Genomic DNA, 17,783 nt, shown 5'->3' with positions numbered 1-17,783 from the left:
AAAAAAAAAAACAAACAAACAAAGATACCTTTCCACGATTCAACCAACCAGTGCCTAACAACAGACACTTAACAACTCCATAATTGGAGTAATCCTGAAGTAATAGTCTTTACTTTACACAGAGTTATACCATAGGGAATAGATCAGGACTTTTAAGACAGGAACAACTCAAACTAACTTAAAACTAAAAGGGAAATTTATTAGATCATTAATTTGGAAGTTCTTGACTCGATTAGATTCAACTAGATTTCAGAGTTCAAAAAATTTTCCAATATGTGTATCTCTACCTCCACTGCTTCCCTCTGTATGTAACCTTAACATTCTCAACCACCGAGGGATTTTCTCCACATGTCTGGGGAAGATGGGTCACTATTAGATTCATGGTGTGCTATCCTAGTTTTTTCTCCAGTATCCAAATATATAATCCAGTGGAAGACTCATGATTGATCCTGTTTTGGTCATGGGCCCACCCATGGCCAATTGGTCTATTAAAGAAAAGTGCAGTTCAATCTATTTGCATCATATGTTTTGTTACCTGCAGTATTCCTTTTTAAGATACCAATTTATATATGAAGACTCCTTGGGTTGCAAGGGACAAAATCCAACTCAAATTCTGTTTAAAACAGGAGCCGGATTGCTGGTTTTGAAGTTAGCTATATCCAGGACTCGATCATCTTACTAAAATGTCCTCTCCCTCCACTTCCCAACTGTTTAAAGTTTTTTTCCTTCATAAGTTGGCTTAATTTCCTTTTTCTTCACATTCATCCATACAGTTAGGAAAGGAAGAGGCCATCCTTCCCCACCTCAGTTTAACAATCTCAGCAGAAAGACAGCTTCTAACTTCTCTAATTGCATTATGATATATGGATATCATTTTAAACTTTACAAAATAATCCTATATATCATTTAGGGGTACGTACATAAGTAAAGAATCAAGTATCAGGACAGACATGGGAATGAAAACTGGGGAGAAGATTAACTTTCCAAGATCATAGAATGGCCTGTTGTGGGGTATGTAGGGGCTGTATTGGTTACATGGATCCTTGTTGTATTATTCCTTATACATTTTAGTATGGCCAAGATATTTTATGATTAAAAGAATTTAAATGTTGGGATTTTGATTCTAGAGACAACCTCTGGTTGGCCCTATGTAGATGATTCGAGCAGCCTGGCTCTCTCCCTCTCTCTTTTTTTCTTTAACAGTAAACATGGAAGCCTAGGACATTCGCTTACCACTGTGGTTGTGGGGAGAGTGAGAAGGTACTAAGGTTCTCAGACCCATTAGATCCAAAAGGAACAAGGAAAATATGGTTTTCCCAAAAGGCGGATGTTGTTGGACAAAAACATCTGAGGGGCATTTAAATGGGTTAGTTTTCTCTAAGTGAAACTCATTCTTTCTCGTGTTCATTTTCAGTTTGTTCTTATACACTGCTACCTGAAATTATAACCTTAACCATGGCCAACACACTTAAAATAGATAACTAAAAAGGACCTGCTGTGTAGCACAGGAAACTCTACTCAATATTCTATAATAACCTATATGGGAAAAGAGTCTGAAAAAGAATGGGTATATGTAAACATATAACTGATTCACTTTGCTGTACACCTGAAACTAACACAACATTGTAAATCAACTATACTCCAATAAATTTTTTTTTTAAATGGTGGGGGAAAAAACGGAATGAATCGTCGATGAAATAAATCTTAATCTTTTTCTTATGCAATGCTCTTCAAGGCCTCCCCTTGGAGAAGCATGAGGAAGGGTCCTCTTTGTGGCTGTGGGTATGCACATACACATAGGTATTTGGGCACCCCTTACTTCCTAGTGCCGTTTGATCTCGGATCTGTGGGTGACCCAAGGGGAAAATACTTCCTACACTATTTGTTATCATGGGTGACTGTTCCTCAGAGTTTTACACTGCCTCTGCCCTGAAACTTCCTGGGCTGTCTTTTGACTTTATTTGGGGGAACTGAAGTTGCTAAAAAACATTTCCACAAGACACTGCCTATCAGGACACTCTCCAAACCCTATTTTACCATGAAAGTTGCCTTCCTGTGATTATGAGTTGTGACCAGTGCTCACAATCCTCTGCTGATTGACCTCAGCCACAGACCACGGATGGGTAACAGTAGAATGAGGAAGGAGCCTTTCTTAACCGTGACCGGGTCCTGTACCTTCCTCCTGACAATGCAGTCAGTGATGAAATGAGCCTTACAATGAAATGCAAAGATTATTACTCTGGGAACAAATGTTAGAAGACTGCTTTAAAGACATGGAAAGGGAGGCAGGTTGTCAGGTTTAACATACATATACCTCAAATTTAGATTCTGTACTTTGAAACCATTGCATCAATCTTATCCATAGTACCTGGTGTATGCACCAACTGCAGTTCATGTGATTTATGGTAAATTGTTTGTCTAGATCTCAAATATTTTTAATCATCGACCCAAATTTTCTTCATCTGCTTACAGACGAATGCAGGACTGAAGCATATCCTGGGATAAAACTAAACATCTCAGAGTGCAAACAGCACACTTCCACATATATCGTTATTTGCTACTATTTCCACTAATGTTTCATTTTTGGTAAGCACTCAGCCTAAATCTCAAGAGCCAACGCATGTTACTTAATCAAATACTTCACTGTGGCATGATGCAGGTTATCAATTTCTCTCTCTGGGTTGAGAAATCAACCTGACCCTCTCCTGAAAGCCAGTTCCACATTCTCTGAGGGTCTGTTATTCTCAGCCCTCCACCTGATACTAAAATAGGTGATTAGTTAGAATTCTCTAGACCGTGAGTTACAGAAACCAGCTTGTATTTACAAATGTAGGAGTGAAAGATACATTAAGAGGATGAATGCATCTCTCCCGAGCCCAAGGACAGGATTGCACTCAAGCCCACAACAGAATCTGAGCCTAGAAAGTGGAAAGCAATTAAGACTCAGTTTCATCTTTCCCCTCTACTCTGCCGTGGGCTTCTGTGTCCTCCTTCTCTTTGCAGACCAGTTCTCTTGGATTTCTGTTTCCATGACTAAATATGGCTACTCGCAGACTGATTTTATAGCTCCAGACAGATGCTGAAGTTGTCTCTAAATTCCAAGAGAAACTCTGATTGGCTTCCCCTAGTCTGTAGGTTGTGCTAGCTGAAAACCTAATGAGGGGGGTGGTTATTTTGAAATATCAGTTTGTCTTTTTAGAACATGATTATACAAGGTGAAACATCAGAATGGAATTTTGCCATGCAGAGAATGAGGCTCTGATTCTGTCCTAATTCATCTTAGAGCTTGTCTCGGCTTTGATGTTTGAAATAGGTGTGGAATGTCTGCAGTAATGATAACCATAGTCATATTGGACTTTTGTATGGTAATTGTAGGTTTTCTAAGCTACCTAACATCTCTTTGAGGTTGGTCAGTATTATTATAATTATACCAGATTTGGGGGTATGGATTTGGAGACACAGGCATTTAAGATGCCATGCTAAGGGTCATGACAAATCCAGGATTTGAATGAAAATCAGCTGGTTCTACAACTTGGGCTTATAAACTCTGGTAATGTTATTGGATTTCAATTTCTGTTCCATCCAGATTTCTATTTTCTTCTCACCATTTCTCATTCCAGATGCCCTAATGTCCCAACTGAATTTCATAAGAGATTTTTTAAATTAAAAAAAAGCTATGTTCTTTTTATAATTTCAAATAGCAATGTAATCTGACTCTCTACAGCAGTAGTATCCTATAGGTTTTTATAATTTTTTTTCTTTGTTAAACATTCTCTCTTAACTCCTTTTGTCCAACTAATAATCATAATGATGGTGGGATTTATTTTGCTTATGTTTGCAAGCAGAATTGGAACCATAGGGAACATCTGCTTAAATGAAGTCTAGTGTATTTAAAATAATCCCCACTGGGGAAATAATATACTTTTGGTTAGAATACTGTTGGTGGTGAAGGCAGAACATGGCACTGTTCAAAAGTGTGTCAGTTTGTGTTTAAATATGAATAATTCCAGTCTCATAATTAGAGCAGAGATTGAGAGATACATTTTGATATTTGGAGTCTGATATTGAGCAATATAGAAGTCAGGTCTTTGAAGCTCACAATCCCTTACATTTGTTCTTTTCAATACCATATCAACTCAATTTTCAGAAGAAGAGGAAATGTCAGCTACAGAAGTTGCTAAGAGACAAAAACGTGAGTATGCAGGCACCACTTGGAAGAGTTAAAAGGAAGGTGCTCTTGGGTATAATACTTCATTCACTCCCTCATTCATTCTTCATACATTTTTGAGCCCCTGCTATGCACTAGGGGTTCAGAGCTGGACAGAAACAGATGGATGTTTGTTCCCTGTGAACTAGAGGAGTCGAGCATTTGCATAAACTTAAAATTATAATTACTATAGTTTTAAGGAAGAAAAACCACATGAAAATGTATATACCTGGAAAGGACCCAGTCTGAGAAGCCAGGAAGGCTTTCCAGTGGAAGGAAGGGTAACGTTTAACTTTGAAGGAGGAGTTCATATTAGGCTCTTTTCTTAAATGCACAAGGATGTTTATTGCAATGCTGTGAATAGTAGAAAAATATAGTAATCCGGATATAAAATTGTAATCAATAGAGAAATGCCACATATATAATATAGAACATCCTTTCAAAAGGTAGCATGTCCCAGTTAAAAGAATCAATTAGAGCTTTGCCTTTTGACACAGATGGATTTCCATGAAGTAATATTGAGCCAGAAAAACAAACAAACATGCATTAAAAAAACATGGGAATAATTCTAGAGAGTGGTTTCCTCAAGGGAAAAAGAGGGAAAGCCTGGGGAAGACAGTGAGTTTCCAGGCAGAAGGAACAGCATTTGCAAATGCCCTGAGGAAGAAAGTCCACGAAAATAGATGAACTGGGAGGAGGTTGATGGGGCTGGAACTCAGAAGGTGAGAGCAGGGGGTACAGCATGAAGGGAGGTGGAGATGCCAGGTGAGTAGCAAAGTAGGCAGGCCCGTGCACACAACAGGCCATGGTAAGGACTTTGTTGTTATCATTCAGTATATGTTTTATGCCTCTGAACTATTTGCTCTTTCATCACCTAGTGGTTGCATCCATCACTGGGTTGGTCCTGCAGTGTTGTGTGTATATTAGAATCTAAGACACTATGCCCCATACAAAGGAATTACTCAGTAAATCCTAGTTTTCTACTTTACTTACTCCTCCTTTCCATCCTGCTTTTCCCATAAAACGGTATAATCTGGTTCTGTAGCTCTCAACTCTCAGACTCAATGTCCCTCTATGTTTCTGAACAAAGAAGGTTAATGTCCCCTCATTATATTGAAACAAACTGAAAATTATTGATAAAACAACCTACACACATATTTTTAAAAAGGAATGTCATGCCCTCATTTGTAATATAAATACAAGCAATTTGTTAAAAAATACTGTTTTTTTAATATATAAATATTCACACAGAATTCTACCAGAAAACACGAAGAGGCCATCAGATGCTTGACCTACAGTTGCCTAGGAAGACAGATATGTTTTATTGGTAACTGATGCAGTTCTGCTAGTGCTGTGATTTACAGAATAAAGAATAATTCTTAGCAAATTTCTAAATTAAGCAAAATATATTGTACCTAGATTCCTGGAATTCAATGTATGTTAAAACTGTTTTTACTTGTAAAAGATTACAAGTAAAAAAGAATTACGTACTTGCAAAAATTAACTTAGTTGCAAACAATTCTTGTATGTAAAAGGAAGAAATTCTAGTCTTAGGTAATAATTAATGGATTTTTCACCCTCATGATGTGGCAGGACTGCGGTTACCTGCACAGTACAGGGGGGAATTTTCCATTGTGCTGGACCCATTGCAGGACATATTCCTTTCCAGCTTCTCGTCCACCAAATGCCAGGATAGCCCTCAATCACTGTAACATTTCCAAACATCCCCTATGGATTGGTATTCCTTCTGCTGAGAACCACTTATCCGATTGGAAGACAGGATGCTGGGAAGGTTAAATTATACCGGAAGACTTCAGTAACAGCCCTGGAAAACAATGATAGGTATGTTATAAGGTCGCATATTTTTGGCAGAGAAGTAGTAAAGGGATTAAGTCTTTTGCATTTTAAAGAGCCTACACTAGTCAAAGCTAGAAATAGACAAAGTAGGAATAGAGATGGGTCTTGAGCAATGGTTATCCTACAGAGAGGCAGAAAGGAACAAGGAGGGCATCACAGGCTGGGGATCCACTGAGCAGACGTGGGCAAAGGCATGAACTGCAAATAAACATGATCTGGGAGACAGTGATATAGGGTTGCAGACATCCCCAAATTAGATCTTCCAGAAAAGGCAGTTGGAGTTGGCAATTAGTTGCTGCTCGTCTCTCCTCTGTCTCTGTCTCTGTCTCTCTCCTCTCATTGTTTTAATCACAAAAGCACAAGTTATATCCCAGACCTCAGCCGACCTCTGTGAAATTCAGTCCAGTTAGTGAGTGACCCTGAGGACAACTAAAGTGACCGCTACTGCAGTTATCCCTAAATAATTCATACAACATAGGATAACGATGGATGTCCGTGATTATGTTAATAACATTGGTGATCATGGCTGTTGCATACTACCACCCTAAATTGCCTTCGAAGACAGCTATTCATATTCATCCAGAACAATGATAATGACTTTTCAGTCATTATCATTGACTAATGATAATGACTAATGACTTTTCAGAAGTTAGGTGAAGCCTTTTAAAAGATATTTAAACTGGACAATTTTCATATACCTTAGCAAACACTGGTAACAAAACACTAATGGAAATTTATTAAAAATTAGTAACTCTAATAATCAGTAGATTATATCAAGTATCTTCTATCAGCATCACTACATGTTCTGTCCTTCTACTTCATTGATGATTATGTGTTTTACTAGTAAATACTGGCAAGATTTTTAAAGTTATTTGTGTGTGTCATGAAAAACGTAAGCAACCTAATATTTTCCCATATTTGATCTGCCCAAGAGGAAGAGAAAATGCATTCATGAGAGGGTAGGATCTAATGAGTTTAGAAATTTAAAAATAAAAGATGATGGTTTTCTGTGTTTTAATTACCATTTAATTTCTCTTTACCTCATTTCCTAAAATAATTTGTTACAATTATCTAACTTTGGACTTCCCTAGTGGTACAGTGGTTAAGAATCTGCCTGCCAATGCAGGGGACACGGGTTCGATCCCTGGTCCTGGAAGATTCCCACATGCCCCGGAGCAACTAAGCCCATGAGCACAACTACTGAGCTGGCACTCTAGGGCCCGCGTGCGGCAACTACTGAAACTCGAGCGCCTAGAACCCGTGCTCCGCAACAAGAGAAGCCACCAAGATGAGAAGCCCACGCACCGCACCACAAAGAAGAGTAGCCCCCACTCGCCTCAACTAGAGAAAGCCCGCATGCAGCAATGAAGACCCAACGCAGCCAAAAAAAAAAAAAAAAATCATCTAACCTTTTATCAGAAAGGAACAAGGAGGGCATCACAGGCTGGGGATCCACTGAGCAGACGTGGGCAAAGGCATGAACTGCAAATAAACATGATCTGGGAGACAGTGATATAGGGTTGCAGACATCCCCAAATTAGATCTTCCAGAAAAGGCAGTTGGAGTTGGCAATTAGTTGCTGCTCGTCTCCCCTCTGTCTCTGTCTCTGTCTCTCTCCTCTCATTGTTTTAATCACAAAAGCACAAGTTATATCCCAGACCTCAGCCGACCTCTGTGAAATTCAGTCCAGTTAGTGAGTGACCCTGAGGACAACTAAAGTGACCGCTACTGCAGTTATCCCTAAATAATTCATACAACATAGGATAACGATGGATGTCCGTGATTATGTTAATAACATTGGTGATCATGGCTGTTGCATACTACCACCCTAAATTGCCTTCGAAGACAGCTATTCATATTCATCCAGAACAATGATAATGACTTTTCAGTCATTATCATTGACTAATGATAATGACTAATGACTTTTCAGAAGTTAGGTGAAGCCTTTTAAAAGATATTTAAACTGGACAATTTTCATATACCTTAGCAAACACTGGTAACAAAACACTAATGGAAATTTATTAAAAATTAGTAACTCTAATAATCAGTAGATTATATCAAGTATCTTCTATCAGCATCACTACATGTTCTGTCCTTCTACTTCATTGATGATTATGTGTTTTACTAGTAAATACTGGCAAGATTTTTAAAGTTATTTGTGTGTGTCATGAAAAACGTAAGCAACCTAATATTTTCCCATATTTGATCTGCCCAAGAGGAAGAGAAAATGCATTCATGAGAGGGTAGGATCTAATGAGTTTAGAAATTTAAAAATAAAAGATGATGGTTTTCTGTGTTTTAATTACCATTTAATTTCTCTTTACCTCATTTCCTAAAATAATTTGTTACAATTATCTAACTTTGGACTTCCCTAGTGGTACAGTGGTTAAGAATCTGCCTGCCAATGCAGGGGACACGGGTTCGATCCCTGGTCCTGGAAGATTCCCACATGCCCCGGAGCAACTAAGCCCATGAGCACAACTACTGAGCTGGCACTCTAGGGCCCGCGTGCGGCAACTACTGAAACTCGAGCGCCTAGAACCCGTGCTCCGCAACAAGAGAAGCCACCAAGATGAGAAGCCCACGCACCGCACCACAAAGAAGAGTAGCCCCCACTCGCCTCAACTAGAGAAAGCCCGCATGCAGCAATGAAGACCCAACCAGCCCAAAAAAAAAAAAAAAAATCATCTAACCTTTTATAGATACTTCTAGATTAAAAAAAATAATTACACAGTAATAAACATTAATTTTGAAGAATGGAGGAAGCACAAAGTATAATAATGTGTTTCCCATCCTTTTGAAAGAATTTAGCAGTGGAAAAAAAAAACAGAAAAAACTATTATTAATCTACATATGTACCTAATAATATTTAATTATATTTGTTTCCGTACCTCTTTTCACAAAGAATCATACCATCTTTTTGGACTTTAAATTGTATTTAAGTTTTTCCATCTTTACACACACATGAACACACACACACAAACATATACACAAATGTCAAAAATTCAGATAAACATAGATAATTCCTAGGCATATCTACTATGCTTTATTAACTTTCCACCATCTGCCCTAATTAGTGCCTGACATGATGCCTTTCCTACAGAAAACTCTTGATAAATATGTGTTGAATTAATGACACTTACATAATACTTTATATAACAATTTAAATGTGGCACATAAATAAAATGAAGCTCATTTCAATGATTTCCACAGTAGTCATACATGAAATGTCATAAGACAGTTAAACTGATGTGATGATTCATCCAGCTGTAGGTTTTGTCAACACTGATAAGGAATTTTGCTTCTTAACTTTCCCTAAGTTACTTAGGGAAAATGTTATTGATAAGCACAACTTGTTTTTTTTATTGTTAAATGTGACATTCTTTCTGTATCGATGGCTTTATCTGCCTGGAAGCCATTGCCTTGAAGTGCGCTAAAATGTTTATTTTAAAGCTCTTGAAAGGACCAGAAGCTTAGTGCTCCTCTGGTCTACAAATAATGACTGAAATCTGGTAACCCACTGAAATAGCTTCTTATCATTTTTCTATTTTCTATTTTCTATTTTCTGTTTTGAAGTTACACATGTTTGTTAAAAGCAAAATAAACAGTCAGAAAAAAAAAATATCACCAAGAACATAATTCTCTTTTCCAATCAACTTTATTTGCTTTTTCTCTTCTATGATTTCTGTATCTTTTATTTTTATGTAAGTTTTTGTGCATCTGTATATTACTATGTGTTATTCTATTTCATATATGCATAGTTTGTCTTCTCAATTAAATTATAAATATGTTGAGGATCAGAAAAAAAAAACTGATACTGCTTTTGAATCTCCTTGTGCACGTGAACTCAATGTGGGAGGTAGATCAAGATCTGTTGAGTGTAATTTAACATCGCCACTATTTTGTTCTTGGACTTCAGTGTAAATTTTGTCGAATGGGGTAAAGAAGCAATGAAGATGGACTTGCTGTCTGATCAATATTGTCTTGGGAGCCTCTTAGTCAAGCATGCCATCTTCTCACTCATCTTTTTAGTTACTTTTAAAGGATTATTTGTAAAATTCTACTTTTAGTTCCTGTTTTCAATCTAACCTATCTGTTTAAAAAAATCATAGAGGGGCTTTCCTGGTGGCGCAGTGGTTGAGAGTCCGCCTGCCGATGCAGGGGACACGGGTTCGTGCCCCAGTCGAGGAGGATCCCACATGCCGCAGAGCGGCTGGGCCCGTGAGCCATGGCCGCTGAGCCTGCGCGTCCGGAGCCTGTGCTCCGCATTGGGAGAGGCCACAACAGTGAGACGCCCGCATACCGAAAAAAAAAAAAAAATCATAGAGGTGAGAATGTATTAGGCACAGTTTTCATATGGAAAGACTGAGGGTTATGTGTGCTTTCCCACACTATCTGGCTCTTGTTCCTTACAACTATTCTTTCTATCCTTTGCTATTGCCTTTCCACAATCTTTCCCTGAGTGTCTATAGACTGAGAGAGGTCCCCAGCATCTCAGAAATAAATTCCACGTGACCCTGTTCCTGCCTCTTCCTACTTTTCACATACATGGCTAGTTTATTTCTTTCCTTCCCTCCACTGATAACTTTCAGCAGCTCCAGTTATTTCTTATTTCAAACGCTTGAACTTCCACATCCACTCTGACCCCCAATGATATTGATTTTCAGTCTCACTGGCTGTCAAACTGGTCCCTCTGTTGTCACTGCTGCTACCCTTGTCACCCTTTTTACACTACAGCTGGCCTAACTGCTCTTCCTCACACCCTAGAATTTATCCTAAAGGGCATCAACTGTTAGATTAGTCATTATTTCACCATCAGTCAATACCAAGACTGTGCTTTGCAGCTCTGCAATCAGGGCTCTTCACAATCTGAGCCCAAGTATAATAATAGTGGCCACTTAGTATCACATATCATTGCTATGGTAAGGGTTTTACACGTACTATTTCTAATTCATAATTCTCACACCAATCTTAGGCAGTAAATAACACTGACATCATTCTGCGGCTGAGGAAGTATCTCTAAACTTTACTCCTAAACTTACCTTCCAGTGCAGCCCTGCCATACCCATGGCCACATGTGGCTATTGCTGTGTAGGTTCTCAGAACTCGCTTTTACTTTCTCACCTCTAACCTTTCATCTGCGATTTCAACATCTAGTTATATGTCAGCTTCCATCTTCTGCCAAGTCTGCTCATCATTCAGGACCCAATTCAAACTCCAATATTTCTATTCTGTCAACATTCCCCAGTAATCTAAGCAGTTAATCATTTCTTCCTCTTACCTGTAAAGCACACAGAGCCTTTCCAGTTAAAGTTCTACTGCCTTGTCTAGTAGCTCCCTTTCCTGTACATGCGTCCTCTCTCCTCACCTAGCTTGCAGGATACTTAAGGTGTCAGGTCAATTTTATACGTTCTCTCATCCCACTAAGGATGGAAAGCCCTTGGCATAGCGCCCTTAATGGATTCTTCCTCTCTACTGATACTTTCCTCTCTTTTGCTTTGAATAATTAACATTTTAGTAGATATAGATTTCACTTGATTTATGTACGAATGCATTTGTTAATAAAATTCAACTTCCCACGGGCCCCTTTTAATTTTAGTCTAAATGTTCTTGCTGTTTTTTTAAATAGTATAAGCATATATTTATGAACATAGTTTTGAAATGCTCATAAATATTGTTCTCTTAAGGCAGCATTATTTTTGAACACCAGCAAATGAAGATCCACACAGAGAACATTGATTGAGTGAGTCAGAAGATTTCATGCCAAAAATGAAGACCAGAATTGCAAAACTATTCAAAGGTGAGAGAAGGAAATTAGCAGAAACAGAAGAAAGAAGTTAAATGTGTAAAACAGGAATATTCTGCACATGCTGTTGAAGAAACTACAGATAGCAGATACCACAATCTGGAAATTTAGCTTTGTGATGTGCTGGAACTTACTTTTACTTTCCACCTTTGTCCTTTGCTCTGTTTCAACATCTAGAATATGAACATTTCATTCTCCTGTGTCTACTCATCAGTCAGGACTTAATTCAAATCTCAACAGTTTAGCATTTTCCTCAAGTGTTTTATTCAGGGCAAAATAGCCATAAAAGTCATTTAAAAAGTCAATTCCAGCTTATGATAATTGACATATCATGCCAGAAGTTTAAAATATGCCTATTTTCCCTAAGTTTCATTCTTTCCCTACTAGGCTGCATTTTTAACATTTGCTGCAAATGGCTAGATCTTGAAGACGACGTGATTATACAATTATTAAAAACACTCAAAACAGATTTACTGAGATGTAGAAGAAAAATTTAAATTTAATTTCATTAATTGCTGCAATTATTTTATATTAAAATCAAATGATAGTGTCTCTATGTCCATAACATTGCTCCATAGCACCCCACCTAGTGACCTGCTTTTCGCGCAGGTATTCCTTTCATCCAAACCAGTAATCAAGACAATGCAAAGTCAGTCCCACATCTTTGATGATACTTAAAATCCTTTCTTACAAAAAGATAAATTCACAAGCAGTTTGTCTTCCACCTTTCCACTTCCTGCTCTCCTCCAAGCCCGGACACACTCGGACGGTGGGGTAGGGTCTGCATTGCGGGCTGCGGGTGGGAATTATCTCCCTGGAGCTGAGTCCCTCCGCTCCCTGGGGGTGGTACCACCCCGGCTCTCACCCAGCCGTCCCCCCGCCCCCGCGCATTCCTGAGCCCGGGACGCACGGGGGATGGGAGCTGAATGCCGCTCCTTGAGCCCAGCCCCTGCCCAGGTGAGCGCTGCCGCCCTCCGGGCTCTGCTCGCCAGGTCGGGATGTCGCGACTTGTAGTTGCTGGTAGCCCCGAGGGCGGACAGGAAAGAAAGGCTTTCTATTTTGCTGGCCGAGGGTTGGAGGTCTGAGTTAGACAGGTTCCGGGGCGCTGGCTGGCTGCGCGGGCTTCGATGCGACCCGGCTTGGGACCTGTTGCAGCCCGTCCCCACCCCGCCCTCGCTGGCTCGACACCTGGGCCCCGGAGGCGCGGCCCGGGCGGGACCGAGCTGCCCTCCGCGCCTGACGCGCAGGTGACTCCGCACCTCCGCTTCCTGGGACGCAAACCTTGGCGCGGGAGCGGCTCGGGACGCTCCCGGCGGTAAGTGGGGTCCTGGCTCCCCTCCCCTCCCCGGCGGGCGGGGGGCGACAGGGGCGGGGACCGTGGCCACCCCGGGGCCGGCCAGGAGGAGGGCGCGAACCACCCCGGGGAGGGCGCGCGGGATCGGACAGTCGCCGGCGTGCAGAGTTCAGTCTCTTGCTTTTATCTGCTTTTGTTTCGTTAGCGTGTGGGTAAGAGTGAGTTGGGAAGTTTGAAAAGTTCAGTCTCAGGCGAGCTGGGTTCGGGTGCCCGAGGGACAGGCCCCGCTCGCGGTGTACTTTGGATCATTTTGCTCTTGGCTCTGGGGTCGGCGGTGGGGAGAGTCCTGGAGGCCTCCTTGGGAGGAGGGCGGCTGAATGGAGGAGGGCGGCTGAATGGAGGAGGGGAGCTTGGGAAAAGGTGGGGACCGCGGCTGCACAGGGCGTGGGTGTCCTTTAGACTCCGCGTGGGGAACAGAACTCAAAAGGGAAAATAAAAGTTTACCTTGACACACTCTGCTATTTGTGTCCGACCCCGCTTCTGCTCTCGGATTAATCCAGACTTCTGCTTTTCAAACTTTAGTTCCCCTGAGCCTGGATCTGTGACCTTGATTAGCTCACCCGGTCATTCTGGTTCCTATCAGATTTTGAGAACCACTGCTCTGGGGTGGTGGTGGCCTTAAAAGGAGAGGGGACTGCTCCTGGAAAGTCACATGGAGACTTGAGGTCTGTTCTTTGTGTCGTGTTGGGAGAATTATTACCTATATGGGGTGGGGAGGTGGTGAAGAGGAAGATAATGTATGTATGTTAGTAGTTGGAATCATGGGTATGTGAAGAGACAGTGGTGCTTTATAGAGAAGAGACCGGAGATTTGGGAACACAGGACCTCATGGAGACTCTGCCCCTAGGGATGTGCTTATACATTATAGCGTCTCAGCCCCAGCAGTGGAGATAAAAGCTGAGGAGGCCAGGACACTCAGAAAGAGTGGTGCTGGTAGCCAGCAGTCAAGGCCAGACGCTGATGTCCAGTAGCGCCTTTCCAGATTCCCACTTGATAGACATAATGCTAGGTTACCAGCAGGCACCTCCCCTCTTTCCCTTTCTCATCCCAAACACAGGCAGGAGCCCCAGGGAAATCCATGACTGAGGCTGAATCAGTCCTGACAAGAAATACGAAAGGGAGCAGGGATGAAAGGGGCTCAGAAGACTAAGCTGGTCTTTTCGGTTTGCCAAACTAACAAAAGAACAAGAGTGGCATGGATGCAGATGGGGTGGGGGTGAAGCGGGTCTTGGCTTTGTTTGATTTCTCCCTGTCTTCCTGCAGTTCCTAGCATGATAGAGGCCCCCACGCCATCCAGGCCAAATTTCACCCCTTGCTTTTGAGCTTACGGCAAACGGGGTGTACATACCTGTGAAGGATGCTGGCGGCACCGTGCAGAGCCTGCCTGAGGGGCTGGGTGGATCCTGCCTTTCAAGCTGGCACGTTTTAGACCCCAGTTGCTCAGAATGTACTGTGGGAAGCATCACCCATAGAACGACTGCTGAAAGGGGTTGCGTACATGGAGACAAACCACTGCTGACTCAGTGATGGTTTTTGTGGTTACTTTCTGGAGATTGTTACTTTAACTGTAACTGACTAAACTTTTGGGGGATGGTTATTCTTTCTAGTACATCCCTTCCTGCTAGCAGACCCCTTACAGTTTATGGTGGAGCTTTTCTTGGCCATGACTTACTGACCAGAAACAACTCACCTCCTTGCTTCCGGTTCCATTACATTATACACCTGTGAGTTTCCAAGATGTAACAGGGCCTTGTGAATCTTGCAGTGAAAATGTGATTCCAGTAAATCAGGCCTCTTCTGTAATGTAAATCTGGTTGGAGGAGACCTTTTGAAAAGGCCCCACTCTTAGCTTAATTTAACTAATTATTTGTAAAGTTACAAGTTGCCCTTGTTTAGCTAGTTAGGTAAGTTCATGTGTCTCCCTCTGTAACCTGCTGAGCATGTGTGTCCCAGGGATGTTTCACAATTTCACAGCGTCTGTTAAACACAGTGTTAAAAATGTCCTTTTGATCACTTAATTATATCTAATCTGGAAGTGAAGTGTATTTTAGAACTTTGTTGGTGAATTTATCATTTGAAAATCAGAATACACTCCACAATCCCCAGCACCCTGGAAACAGAATTCTAAATGGTGGACTTTAGGGGTTCCATGGGTTAAATTTTATACAAATAGCACCTAAGCTCCATCAAGAATTAAATCCACTAACCACCAATTTCTCTGAGAAAATTTTCTGGAGCCTTCAGATGCTCTTCCTTCCTCCTGAGGTGGGTCAGTGGGCTTTGGCACTGTTTGAGGTACCTATCCCAGCCCACAAGGTAGAGTCGGGAACCCACAGGGATTGGCATTGCCAATCATGGGAGATGAGTACTGTGCACAGCTGACACAGGACGGGGTTGGGGGGGGGATGGTGGGCTCCAGTAGAAAGGGTAGTGTGTGGAGGTGAACTTGAATGGGAGCAAGTTGGATTCCATTTGGGAAGGAGGGTTTTTAAGGAGTCAGTATGCTAGCATGCGTAGGAGGTAGGGGCGGGGGATCAGGGAGGTAAAAGATGTTTTGAGCAGCTGTGATGCTGTGAGGAAGATGAGCCTGGGTTGGAGAGATGATACCAATATAAGGGATATTCACCCATTGGACACATCTCCATTGCAAAGTGCTTGAGTCACATGATCATGGCTTCTATGCAGAACTTTTCCTCGGGGGACATCTAATTACTACCCATTGTGTAATTTGTTTTATTTTCACACTGTCCTTTGGAGTGAGCCCAGTTGTCCCCTAGAGGCACGTGCCATTTATCCTTTGAGCTATGTGTCAAATAATTTGTAGACTCTGCCCTTCCTTGGGGAAGGTAAGGTGGTGGTAGTGGTCAGCCTCTTGAGTACTGGCCTAGGGTCTGGTGTAACCTCCATGTGTATGTATATAAATGACAGCCAGTAGGCAGTGGCCTATTTTAAAGAGTTTATACAAAAGCTGTGCAGTCATGATGTGTAAAGGTTATAACTTTGTGCTCTTGTGCCCTATCCATTCATTCAACATATATATATTGACAATTATGCACCAAGCAATGTGTTCTACTCCGGGAATGTAAGGGTAACAAGATCCTGTTCTTGGATCTCAGGAAGCTCACAGTTAGGAACCTAATAAGTACAAACAGATATTAGAGGATCAGGTCCCTTTACTTAGTGTTTCCTTCATACTGGGAAGATCTCAGCAGATATTGTATATGTTCATTCATCATTTGTGAAATTGAACATTAGCAGACCTGAGTTAGTGGTGTTTTGGGACGGAGTATTTAAATTCTCTCAACCTCTCAAGTTTTTCACTGGTGTGAAAGGGCTTGGATACATGATCACTGGTGTATCCCATTGTACTCTGAAATTCTCTGTGATTGCTTTTAATTAGGGTACCATAAAATAGTGTTAACTAAGGTCTCCCCAAGGTATCACTGGAATCTCGTTATTTCCACTTCTATTGTCCAACTTTCATTTCAAAGGGTTTTAGTTCTCTATTTATTGTCACGTTGCTTCTCAGATTGTATAAGCATTACTCACTTGGGGAAGAAAAGGCAATTTTCAGAGCACTAAAAAGCGGCATCTTCCACCTCAATGGCTGTAATAGAGTCACTCACCATGGGATGTCTGTCTGGGCTGTCTTTTATATACATGCAGAAGCAATGATGGCTTCACTTCTAAACAGCGCGTTGCTCCAAATACTCAGTATCATCTGACTCATTCAATAGCTGATTCCTGATGTTTTTTAAAAAATGTATTTTTCTCAAGTAAACGTAACTCCTGAATTATTGGTTTGAAAAAAGTGAAAAAAAAGTAAGGTGTTTTTAGAGTAAGGAACTGTTGACGGTGTTTCCTAATGATTTCAGGGGTTTTTTTTTGCAGTCTCAACTGTTCCTTTGCTTTCCAGTCTTACTGTCCATTTAACCTTTTTGGCCTCTCTTTGTCCCTTCTCGTTCCTTCTCTTCCTTTTCTTTCTTTTCCTCAGTCTTCTCTTCCTTTCTTTGCTCCTCCATCTCCTCCTTTCTCTCGTCTTCTTTTGCTACCTCACCTTTCATCTTTTCTCTGTCCAGCCCTCCCATTCCCTACTTCTGTTTATCTGTTTCTCCATTTGTTCACCTATTTATTTATTTATCTTTCTTCATTTCCATCTGTCATCTCCATCAGTATAGGTCTCTACTTTGGTACATTATATGTTTCTAAAAATCGGTAAAATCAAATTATATTAAAAAAACACATTACAAGGGAAATTTTATTCTCTGACAGACAAAATATAAATAAAATTGCCAGTTACACTTTAATGTTAAATACAATATTTAACAATACATTTCTAGCATTTTATGCATTTGAAAATTTGTTTTTTCCTTCCTAATGGAACAGGTGTATAATGATCATCTGTTTAAAACGAAAGATTTGCCTCATTTGGCATATCCAATCATTTCTGTCTTTGCCTTATTATTATTTTTTAACATCTTTATTGGAGTATAATTGCTTTACAATGGTGTGTTAGTTTCTGCTTTACAACAAAGTGAACCAGTTATACATATACATAT

At 40.8% G+C, this 17,783-nt stretch overlaps 1 protein-coding gene across 1 annotated transcript in view; it reads left to right on the top strand.

Annotated features, from left to right (window-relative positions):
• Positions 1–13,123: 13,123 nt before the first annotated feature.
• Positions 13,124–17,783, top strand: part of FAM83B (family with sequence similarity 83 member B) — a 79,368-nt gene continuing 74,708 nt past the window's right edge. Inside the window, exon 1 of the mRNA XM_007115467.4 lies at positions 13,124–13,185. The gene's annotated coding sequence lies outside the window, so the exon portion shown is untranslated. The remainder of the gene's footprint in view (positions 13,186–17,783) is intronic.

Source organism: Physeter macrocephalus, chromosome 18, assembly GCF_002837175.3.
Source record: "Physeter macrocephalus isolate SW-GA chromosome 18, ASM283717v5, whole genome shotgun sequence".
NCBI lineage: Eukaryota > Metazoa > Chordata > Mammalia > Artiodactyla > Physeteridae > Physeter > Physeter macrocephalus.
This window is presented reverse-complemented; position numbering and strand designations above follow the sequence as displayed.